Here is a 12964-nt window from a genome sequence, read left to right as displayed (position 1 = left end):
CCCCTTCGGTCATCTTGACCGGATATTGGGGACTATTTCACCCCTCTACTTCTACCACATAACATGTAACACATAATCATATTCTATCTAGCATGACTGGGTATACCTACCCCCCCCCCCCTTTCGGCCCTATCGACCGGAAATCTTGGGGACTATCTCCCCTACCACTACTAGCATATAACATTATATCATACTAGCACATAACATATCAGGTAGTAGCAAACCTAGATGAATATCACAGAGACAATCATCTAACATACGACTCCTACTGGTGGGCCGGCATTGGTGCCTTAGACTCACTTCTACTAGAACGTAACTCACCTCGTAAGGCTGACTGCTGAAAAGATGATCGGCAAATGTCTGATTGCTGCTCCGGTGATCTTCCGACTATAAATCCATAAAACACTTAATCAGACATTGATAACTACTCTTAGGGTAAAATGACTATTTTAACCCTAACCAAGTCAAAGTCAAAGTCAACTTTCAGTTGACCTGACTCGTCGAGTTGGGCCACCAACTTGTCGAGTCCCTATCCTTTCATCTGACCTTCTTCACGCCCCTACTCATCGAGTTTAGCAATGACTCGATGAGTTCTCCTTCTAAAACATCCTCGAATGAACCTTCATCCGACTCCACGATTCGTATGAAAACCTCGTCGAGTTCATCTCCATCCTATGAACAAGTCCTGCCCTTGACTCGCCGAGTTGTATGAACAACTCGTCGACTTCATCTTCGAATGTTGGGAGATTACCTTGGACTCGCCGAGTCTGCTCATACACTCACTGAGTCCTATGATTCCCAGGTCTATGGCTAATTCTAATGCGTTGGGTCATTCCCCCAGACCCCTCTAAGACCACTCTAACACTCATTGGGTTCCTTCGAACCACAACAGAAAAGGGAAGTCAAGCCATGGACTCGTCGAGTCCAAGAACGACTCGTCGAGTTGAGAATGACCAAGTCTCATTTCTCGATTTCTGATGTACAACACTTGACCAAAAGATAGATCTAGGCTTCTAGGATCGATCTAGCACGTAAAGTTACAAACTTTATGTGCATGCATGGGACTATGAGCTCAAATGGCCCTAAATGAGACTCTTAAGATGGATGGGGATCTCTAAGGCTCCAAAATTAGTCCCTTTCTGCCTTGTAACCCCTTAAAGACCTTGGATTTGAAGTCTCAGCCCCCAACCATGCTTGCACTCATGATTGGTCACCAAGAATGGCTCCTAAAAGCCCTAAATCACCCCAAAAAGGGATCTAACACATGAAAGATCAAGGTATCAGCTTTATATCTCTAAAGAACTGCAGAGGGTGCACAAACTCGAACTCCTATGGACTCCTCTTGATTCCTCAAGCCTTTCTCTTCCTTCTTATGTTCCAAAATCAAAGAAAAACACCATAAAGGCCTTAGATCTTTACACAAAGGATTAGGGTTTGATATGGATAGTTCTTGAGAGCAATAGGGATTAAGGGAGGCTAAATGATATGCTTAAATAGGGTGCAATCCCTTAAATTAGGGTTTTGTCCAGTCAGGGCCTACTCGTCGAGTAGGCTGCCGACTCGTCGAGTAGGTCATTAAACTCCCGGGTCCAAGTTGCTATTACTCGTCGAGTTGGCCATCAACTCACTGAGTTCCAGGCCAAAAAAATATGAATAATACTTGAATGAAATTCACACCAGGAACTGAGTGCTACAAATCTCCCCCACTTATCTTAGACTTCGTCCTCAAAGTCTGCTGCTCGTACTGAAAAAGCTCTGGATAATGCTCCATCATCTCGTCCACTGGCTCCCACGTCCACTCCGTGCCCTTCCGGTGCTGCCATTGCACCTTCACCAACTAAACCTTCTTGTTCCTCAGATCCTTCGACATCCGGTCGAGGATCGCCACGGGCCATCAACCTGTATATCCTCCACGGGAACCACTGCCGAGTCGTCCACCAGACACCTTCGCAGCTGGGAGACGTGGAAAGTGTTGTGGATCTGACTAAGTTCCGCTGGCAGATCCAGCCGATGTGCCACCTTTCCCACCCGGGCCAAAACCCTGAAGGGCCCGATATACCAGGGGCCCAGCTTGCCCTGCTTCCTGAATCGGATGACGCCTTTCCAAGGCGACACCTTCAAGAGAACCATATCCCCGACCTGAAACTCGATGTCTGAACGGTGCTTGTCAGCATAGCATTTATGCGACTATGTGCAGTCTCACGCCTGCTGCTGACCTGTTGAATTCTTTCTGTCGTCTTAAGGACCGCTTCGGTGCTTCCCATGACCCTCTGTCCAACCTTACCCCAACATATCGGGGTCCTGCACTTCCTCCCGTATAACATCTCAAAGGGAGGACGACCGATACTCGCATGGTAGCTGTTGTTGTAGGAGAACTCAGCCAATGGGAGGTAAATATCCCAGCTACCACCAAAATCTACCACACACGCCCGCATCATATCTTCCAAAATCTGGATGGTCCGCTCACTCTGACCATCTGTCTACGGGTGAAATGCGGAGCTAAAGTGCAGATGAGTACCCAACTTGTCGTGGAACTTCTTCAAAAACCTGGAAGTAAACCGCACATCCCTGTCGGAAATGACGGAGACTGGCACTCTATGCCGAGCCACCACCTATCGAATATAAATGTCGGCCAGGTTCTCGGCCGATATACTCTCCAGGATCGATATAAAATGGGTGCTTTTGGTCAACGATCCATTATGACCCATATGGAATCCACTCCCCGCGCAATCCTGGGAAGTTTGGTGATGAAATCCATGGTAATATCTTCTCATTTCCACATGGGAATATCTAACGACTGCATCTTGTCATGTGGTCTCTGATGCTCGGCCTTGACCGTCCTGCAGGTTAAGCACCGCTCCACATACCATGGTATATCCCTCTTCATGCAGGGCCACCAATAGTCAAGACGAAGATCTCTATACATCTTCGTCGCCCCGGGATGAATGGAGAATCGGGACTTGTGCGCCTCCTACATCAGAACCTGGCGCACACCCCCGTGGTATGGAACCCACACCCTGCGGTGTAGTGTCAATAACCCTCATCTATCATAGTCGAAGGAGGAAACCTGACCCACAATACGCTCGCTCTTCCGGTGTTCCTCCTTCATCGCCTCCTGTTGGGCCTCTCAGATCCGCTCCAACAGCGGAGCCACCATGGTCATCCTCATACAGATACCCCTGATCGGTGCTGCCTTGCAGCTAAGAGCACCGGCCACAACATTGGCCTTCCCCGGATGGTAGAGGATCTCGCAATCATAATCCTTCACCACATCAAGCCACCGACGCTGCCTCATATTCAGATTTAGCTAGTCCATGGGATACCTCAAGCTCTTGTGGTCCGTGTAGATGGTACAACGAATCCCATAGAGGTAATGACGCCAAATCTTGAGGGCAAAAACAACAACTCCCAGCTCCAAATCATGTGTCGGATAATTCTCCTCGTGAGGCTTCAGCTGCCTCGAAGCGTAAGCAATAACATGTCCTCTCAGCATCAAAATTGCGCCCAAACCCGAGATGGACGCATCGCAGTATACGACAAAATCCTCCATGCCCTCTAGCAGAGCTAAGATTGGTGCCTCACACAATCTCTGTCTCAATGTCTCAAATGCAGCCTGCTGCTCAGCCCCCAGCGAAAGACCACGACTTTCCTCGTCAGCCTGGTCATGGGTACGACTATCTTGGAGAAATCCCGGATGAATCTCCGATAATAGTCGGCTAATCCTAGGAAACTCCGAATCTCAGATGGAGACCTCGGAACCTCCCATCTCATCACGACCTCCACTTTGGCCGGGTCAACCGATATCCCGTTCTGGTTGACAAGGTGCCCAAGGAACTGCACCTCGCGCAACCAGAACTCACATTTTGAGAACTTAGCATACAAGTTCTCCCTCCTCAAAGTATCCAGAACCTCCTGCAAGTGTTCCTCATGCTGCTCTTGCATATTGGAATAAACCAAGATGTCATCAATGAAAACTATCACAGACCGATCCAACATCGGTCTGCACACGCGGTTCATGAGATCCATGAACGCCGCAGGAGCATTGGTGAGCCCGAAAGGCATCACCATGCACTCATAGTGACCATAACACGTCCGAAAGGCAGTCTTCTGTACATCCTCCTCTATGACCCTCATCTAATGATAACCTGGGCGCAAATCAATCTTGGAGAACCAATATGCTCCCTGTAGCTGGTCAAAGAGGTCATCAATCCTCAGGAGTGGGTAATGGTTCTTCACCGTTACCTTATTCAGCTCCCGATAATCTATACACATCCGATGCGACCCGTCCTTCTTCTTTACAAACATAATCGGGGCTCCCCAAGGCGAACTGCTCGGTCTAACGAATCCCTTGTCTAACAGTTCTTGCAGCTGTGTAGTCAACTCCTGCATCTCAGGAAGAGCCAACTGATACGGTGCCTTGGCTATCAGAGTCACACCAGGGACTAGGTCGATCCTGAACTCCACTTGCCTCTCCGGTGGTATCTCGGGCAACTCCTCGGGGAATACATCCGCAAACTCTCACATTACTTGCACATCACCACCATCACCCTTCCCACCTCCTGGGTGTCCATAACATAGGCGACGTATCCTGCGCAACCCTGCTGAATGTAGCGCCTAGCCCTCGCAGCCGAGCATAAAGTTGGTCCTCGCTGTGGCCTCTCACCCTGAATCACCAGCTCTCCCTTACCTGGGGTCCTGATCCGAACCAACTGCTATGCACAGTCAATCACTGCCCCATTGGAGCTTAGCCAATCCATACCAATAATAACCTTGTTCCCCCTTGTAACGCCCGTAAATCCGGGCTAGTCAATTTAGATATAATAGGGGTCGAAAATGACTTTTTGAAAAACGATTATTTAGAATAAATAATATTAACCAAGTTGTAGAGTACGACTCAAGGGTTCCGTACATATAAAGAACGTTGAAATCCGAGTTATAACGAACAAGTTATGGTCCGTCGAAGTTTTACGGCAAAACCGACACGACACCAGGAGACGTAAATAGTGAATTTACGATGGAAAACTTTTTAGCCTTATAAATCTAAGCAAAATTTTTAGTATACATTAAACCGAGAAAATACAAAAAACAAACACCCAAATCTGACTTCGTATGAGGAAGTTATGAATTGTCTAAGATTTGGCTTAACAGTGCACAACCCAAAACTCGAATTTTAGATCGAGTGGTTTTTGGCCTATGCGAGAATTGAAGATATCATTAATAAGAACTCAACGGTAAAAAGACAGACGAAAACAGAGTTCGTATGTAGAAGTTATGAATTTTACGCGTACATTTAACAATATAATCTCCTCGTACTGTTAAATTTAAGATCAGTCGAGAATTAGCTGACGGAGTCAAAATGAAAGTTGTAGATCTTATTTTTACCTACGCATGAATATAAATAACGTCAAAAATGGAGGTCGTATGTGAAAGTTACGGATTTTAGAAGTCGGAAGTGTGCTATGCAAAAATGGGTGATGTGACACAATCTTGGCCATTGCTTTCTCCCCAAGTCTTGCCACTAGATGGTGACATGTGGCACCAAGTTCAGCCATTTTCACCCTATAAATAGAACCTCTCCCACCCTCATTTTCTTCACACCTTTCCCATTCTTTCTTCTCTTTACTCTCTCTCTCTCTCTAGAACCTCTCTCTAGCCCCCGAAACCCCCCGAAAAGCCTAGGGAACCTACCTAGCACGAGGCGGAAGCCCCGGAGTGCTCGACGGCTCCGAGAAGAAGGGCTTTTCGGCTCGGGAACGCTGCTCCAAGCAAAGCCCGATTTTCTATAAAACCCGCTATAAGTGAGCTACTCCTACACTATTTTTAATATATCGTTTATTTAATTATAGTAACGTTATTAGAAACTTATAATAAGTACTTGGGCTATTATTATGGGTTATATAAGTATTGTTTAACGCTTATATAATAGTAATAATAGCTAGACTATTAATTAGTCTCGGCGAATAATAGACTAAACTCTAGTGGTAATAATACTAGGTTTCGTCGAAGGAAATTATTTTTAAGAAGCGAAGCGCTGTTTGAGTTCGGAATCACCACCTTTTCAAGTGAGTGCATGGTCCCTTTCATCTTACACATAGATATGAAGTATTTAATATAAATTACGTGTTATGTGTGCATATTGTCTGAATACTTGCTGTCTATGCTGTGTGAAATATTTTTATACACGTTTTAAATGATTTAAACTGTATATGTAATTTATATCTACAAAATGTGTTGGGTAAAACATGGGTAGATGTAATAGTTGCTGTGTGACCAAATAAAATAATGATAGGCCTCGATATAGATGTTATTGATGATCCAGTCATCTAACGGAGTGTAGATGACGACCACGGACTATTCTAGACAGTCCAGTGGAACGCTAGCAGGCTCGCAACTTGTAGGTGTTTATTTGAACTGTGTGCTCACCAACAGTACTCCATCCCCCACATGGTTGCCTTATTTGACATGAATTGCTGAGGAACCCTCGAAGCATGTGTTGTCACCCCGATGGAAGTCCTTAGACTAGGTCCCTTGTGTTAGATGTTTTAGAGACGTAAAGTGAGGATAACGGGAACGGGTAATCGGGTTTGTTTGGTTTGATAAAGTTAATAAACTTGTTTATTATGGGTTGAAAACCCTATGTACTCATCAGGTTTCCCAACCTTACCCACTCAGTTTATTTATATCACATGTGTTGATATGAAGTCACATTACACTAAGAGATTAAGGAGTTATAAATCACTAGTGATAATGAATGTAAGTTCTGTTTATGCTTATGTTTCTGTATTGACGATGACATACCAAATGTTTTAAAATGAATAAAAATATTTTTCTTCAGAAATGCTTTGATAACGTATTTATCATGTTTTACTGGGAACAAATTCCGCAACATTTTTATTAAAAGAGGTACTCTGATTTTTATAAAGCATAAACAAAATTGGTTTTTTCTGGCCGTGAAAATGGGGATATCACAGTTGGTATCAGAGCATTAGTTTAAGTGAACTAGGAATATGGATTTATTTCTAGACTTAAACTTAGAATGCTAAGCAAGGACTATGAGGAGTGTGTCTAATAAAATTTAGGTAAAGCACCTGAATAGACACAAGCACTAGCTAATTTAGGGAAAATGCCTAACATGCTTTTATGTGCTAAATGATTTATGATATGCATTGTATGATCGGATCTATGGTCTGTTTCCGACCGGATATAGAAACTTTATGTGTTCAGATTTCTGAACGTTTAATTACGGTATTAGAACTGGCATATAACTTTTCGGAGAAATAGGGAGAATTACACGTCGATCGTAAATGAAATCTTTCTTATCTTAATTCTCATCATTGCACACCAAACGTCTGATTTGGTATATAGATCGAAATGGCAAAAACCCGTAGTGGAGCCGGAAATGTAAATGGGAACAGGAATCAACCACCAGTGATTGAACAAATACCTATTGTAGCAGATATTCCTGAGCCAATTACATTGGCCAGAGTACAAGCCATGATATAGGCTATGTTGGTTGAACAACGGGAAGAGATGAGGCAAATGTTGCATGAAAATAGGGATGAACCTACAATGCCATTTGAACAGTCTGAATTGAACGATGGGCAGTCAGAAGGAGGGAACTACAGTGGGACCGTTGGTCAAGCTAACCCACCAATATTTCGACAAAACAACCAGTATGACAGAGTCGAGAGGAATGGATGCAAGTATAAGGATTTTGTGACTTGCAATCCATCAACTTTCAATGGAAAGGAAGATCCAATCGGAGTCATGGATTAGATCTCGGAGATGGAGTTAGCTTTCATGATGTGTGGTTGCAGAGGCAAGTTACAGACCACCTTTGTAGTACGTCAATTTCGAGGAGGTGTTGTGCGCTAGTGGAATACCCTGGGGAAGAATCTGAGCCCCAATGAGCCCCTGCAACTAACATGGGGAAAGTTTTTGGTGCAGTTCAAATGCAAGTACTGTTCATCCTAAAACCTGCTCGAGCTAGAGAACCAGTTCCTGACCTTGAAGAAAGGAAGCATGTCAATTGATGAATACACCAACAACTTCACAGAGAAGATGGAGTTTGTCTTGTGTCTTGTTCCGGATGAGCTGAAAAAAATTGACAAGTACACAAAGGGACTTCCATGGGTGTATGAGGTGCCAGTGCGTCAGTCACCTACTCTGTAGGCAGTTATCTGGGTTGCCAAGTCTGTGGAGGATATGATTAAGGGAAGATCTGCCAACAAGATTGAGGTTGGCGAAAAGAGGAAGTTTGAGGGGTCTATGAGGCCCAATAAGAAGATCAAGTCTGGTTCAAAGGAGTTTAGCGGAGGAGGAAACAAAGTGAAATGGTGCGAGAAGTGCAAGAAGAAGCACTTCGGGAAATGTAGCGAGGAAGTGACTTGCTACAAGTGTGGGAAAACTGGACATTACGCCAACGAATGCACCACCAGAAAAAGGGAGTGTTATGAATGTCGTGAAGAAGGGCACGTTGCTAAGGATTGCCCGAAGAAGAAAGAGGCGGCAAGACCAAACATTCCACCAAAACCGAAGGCAAGAGCGTTCCATATGATCCTTGACAAAGAAGATGGAAATGAAAGGGATCAGGAATGAGGATCTATGAAGTAGTCGTGTAAATAGTTCCATGTGGTGTAGCCTATTAGAGGCATAGTATATGTTAAACTTGAACACCTATGTAATCGTTTCAAGGAATAATATAAAACCTTCGTTTTGCTATCTAATGTGTCAGGTTGTTATGTGATTTTCTTGTATGGTGACTTGGGTGAACTGCGAGACAATACTTGGGACGAGTATGAGTAGGTGTGAAAGGTAGTAGAGGCCTATACTACCAGAAGCACAGGACTCATGCTTGGATCAGGGAAAGTCACAAGGTTACCAAGAAGCTAGTAATTGATACCGTTTTATTCAAATATGTCGTTACCATCGTTTCGGTAATGACTAAGAGGACGATTGTTATTCCGACCCTAATGGTCATATCGAATTGAGTCCAACTACGATAAGTATGTTACGTGGTTCAGAGAACCAAGTTTGATGTAGCATCTGACTTAAGTCAGAAGATTGAAATAGAAGACAATCAAAGCGATCGGTAGTGGTATCACGATAGTTGCTTGTAGCTAGAAATGCTACCTTTTAAGATGTGATTAGAACATGAAGAAATGTATACTCTGTTCTGGAAGACTCTAAGAGACTTGAGTCTAAGCGTGGGAACATACGATGATAAGTCATTAAAATATGACACATCGGTCCATTTTAGTAATAGAATAACTTATCTTAAGTTTGTTAAGAAGAAGAAGTAGTCTCCAGTAAGGATCGAGATTGTGACTTGAAGGTTATAATTTGGAGTCTAATGTGAGATAGGGAGCAAGTGCAAGATCGAGCACCGCCTGCAATCAGGAAGTCTTAGAGTTAGATATTTGTTCAAAGAACCATAAAAGTTACGGTTATTACTTAGGATGAAGAGATAATGTATGGAGTTATCATGTGAGTCCTGTTTCGTTGATGATTCCGGGACGTAATCATCATAAGGGGGAGATAATTGTAACGCCCGTAGATCCGACCTAGTCTATTTAGAGATAATAGCGTCGAAAATGACTTTTTGAAAAAAGATTATTTAGAATAAATAGTACATATAAAGAACGTTGAAATCTGAGTTATAACGAAGAAGATATGGTCCGTCGAAGTTTTACGGCAAAACCGACACGACACCGGGAGACATAAATAGTGAATTTATGATGCAGGACTTTTTAGCCTTATAAATAAAAACAAAAGTTGTAGTATACGTTAAACCAATAACATACAAAAAACGAACACCCAAATCTGACTTCGTATGAGGAAGTTATGAATTTTCTAAGATTTGGCTTAACAGTGCACAACCTGAAACTTGAATTTTAGATCGAGCAGTTTTTGGCCTACGCGACCTAAATAAGAATTGAAGATCTCATTAATAGGAACTCAACGGTAAAAAGACAGACGAAAACAGAGTCCGTATGTAGAAGTTATGAATTTTACGCGTACATTTAAGAGTATAATCTCCTCGTACTGTTAAATTTAAGATCAGTCGAGAATTAGCCGACGGAGTCAAAATGAAAGTTGTAGATCTTATTTTTACCTACACGTGAATATAACTAACGTCAAAAATGGAGGTCGTATGTGAAAGTTATGGATTTTAGAAGTCGGAAGTGTGCTATGCAAAAATGGGTGATGTGGCACAATCTTAGTCATTGCTTTCTCCCCAAGTCTTGCCACTAGATGGTGACATGTGGCACCAAGTTCAGCCATTTTTCACCCTATAAATAGAACCTCTCACAAGTCACACCCTCATTTTCTTCACACCTTTCCCATTCTTTCTTCTCTTTACTCTCTCTAGCCCCGAAACCCCCCCCCCCCCCGAAAAGCCTAGGGAACCTCCCTAGCACGAGGCGGAAGCCTCGGAGTGCTCGACGGCTCCGAGTAGAAGGGCTTTTCGGCTCGGTAACGCTGCTCCAAGCAAAGCCCAGTTTTCTATAAAAACCCGCTATAAGTGAGCTATGCCTACGCTATTTTTAATATATTGTTTAGTTAATTATAGTAACGTTATTAGAAACTTATAATAAGTACTTGGGCTATTATTATGGGTTATATAAGTATTGTTTAATGCTTATATAATAGTAATAATAGCTAGACTATTAATTAGTCTCAACGAATAATAGACCAAACTCTAGTGGTAATAATACTAGGTTTCGTCGAAGGAAATTATTTTTAAGAAGCGAAGCGCTGTTTAAGTTCGGAATCACCACCTTTTCAAGTGAGTGCATAGTCCCTTTCATCTTACACATAGATATGAAGTATTTAATATAAATTACGTGTTATGTATGCATATTGTCTGAATACTTGTTGTCTATGTTGGGTGAAATATTTTTATACATATTTTAAATGATTTAAACTGTATATATGTAATTTATATCTATAAAATGTGTTGGGTAAAACATGTGTATATGTAATAGTTGCTGTGTGACCAAATAAAATAATGATAGGCCTCGATATAGATGTTATTGATGATCCAGTCATCTAGCGGAGTATAGATGATGACCACGAACTATTCTAGACGGTCCAGTGGAACGTTAGCAGGCTCGCAACCTGTAGGTGTTTATTTGAACTGTGTGCTCACCAGCAGTACTCCATCCCCCACATGGTTGCCTTATTTGACATGAATTGCTGAGGAACCCTCGAAGCATGTGTTTTCACCCCGATGGAAGTCATTAGACTAGGTCCCTTGTGTTAGATGTTTTAGAGACGTAAAGTGAGGATAATGGGAACGGGTAATCGGGTTTGTTTGGTTTGATAAAGTTAATAAACTTATTTATTGTGGGTTGAAAACCCTATGTACTCACCGGGTTTCCCAACCTGACCCACTCAGTTTATTTATATCACAGGTGTTGATATGAAGTCACATTATACTGGAGATTAAGGAGATATAAATCAATACTGATAATGAATGTAAGTTCTGTTTATCCTTATGTTTCTGTATTGATGATGACATCCCAAATGTTTTAAAATGAATAAAAATACTTTTCTTCGGAAATGCTTTAATAACATATTTATCATGTTTTACTGGTAACAAATTCCGCAACATTTTTATTAAAATAGGTACTCTGATTTTTATAAAGCATAAACAAAATCGGTCTTTTCTGACCATGAAAATGAGGATGTCACACCCCTTAATGGTATGGGAACCAAATCCACTAGATAACACTCTTCGAACAACCTCAAAACACAATCCCGGAAGACCTCCAATGCTCGCACACACCGGTCGTCCGCAATCTCGGCCTCTAGAGGGCAATCCAACATGCCCGAGGACTCAGGAAACTTCTTGCTAAGCACAAGAGAAACAAACAATCGGGTAGCGCCCGAATCAAACAACACCTGAACTGGGATACCGTTCACATGGAACGATCCTAAACATATATATACATAACATATATCAATATCATAAGCATCATATGAATAAATCAGGGAGAAAGAATCATACCTGTCACTACATCGGGTGCGGCGCGTGCCTCCTCGGTAGTCAACTGGAAGGCCCGAATCCTCACCACTGGAGCCTCTGACTTGCCCTGCTGGCCATCCGTAATCTGCAGGGTCGCTGGAGCTGGCGCCTTCATTGGTGCTGCTGTTGTCAAGTGGGGGCAATTGGCCATCTTATGGCCCCTCTGGTTGCAGTGGAAACACAGCAACTCGGATGTCTGAATAGTGAGTGCAGGGTGGTACAATCCTTGCTAAAATGCCCCAACTTGCCGCACTTATAACAGCCCGACGATCCCAAACTGCACGCTCCCTCATCTGACTTGCCGCATTTCCTGCAGCGGCCTCGACCCTGCTGGCCTTTTGGCCCAGCGTCTGATCCCTTGGGCTTCTTCCTCGAAGCCCCAGCCATCTGTCCCTCCTCGACCTTCCTCTTACGGATGTGCTCCAAATCAATCTTTCTCTCCATTGCCCTGGCAATCATGGACTCCAGGGTAGGGCAAGCTAAAAAACTAACATGCTCCCGAATGTCGGCTCGCAGCATGTCATGGTAGCGGGTCCTCGTCATATCCTCGTCTCTCGCATACTGGGGCACCAATAAAGCCCTCTCTCGGACTTGGCGGTGATCTCCGCCACTGTCTCAGTCGTCTGTCTCGTATCCAGGAACTCTCGGGCCAACTGCTGGAGCTCCACCGCAGGTGCGAACTCAGCTCTGAACCGGGTCACAAAATTCGGCCATGTATTAGCCTCAATAGCTGAGGCTCCCAGAGAGTCACCAACCGACTCCCACCAATCCCAGGCCCGGTCCCTCAAGCATCCTGCTGCATATCGCACCTTCGACCCCTCGGGGCAGAAACTAGTCAACTGTGCAGACTCAATGTCCGCAATCCATCGTCTGGCATCAATGGGGTCCTTCACCCCATGGAAATCCGGCGCACCACTGCTCCTGAAGTCCTTA

The sequence above is a fragment of the Lactuca serriola genome, chromosome 4 (genome assembly GCF_051521515.1).
Source record: "Lactuca serriola cultivar US96UC23 chromosome 4, Lser_US96UC23_V15, whole genome shotgun sequence".
Classification (NCBI taxonomy): domain Eukaryota; kingdom Viridiplantae; phylum Streptophyta; class Magnoliopsida; order Asterales; family Asteraceae; genus Lactuca; species Lactuca serriola.
Note: the sequence above shows the minus strand (reverse complement) of the source record.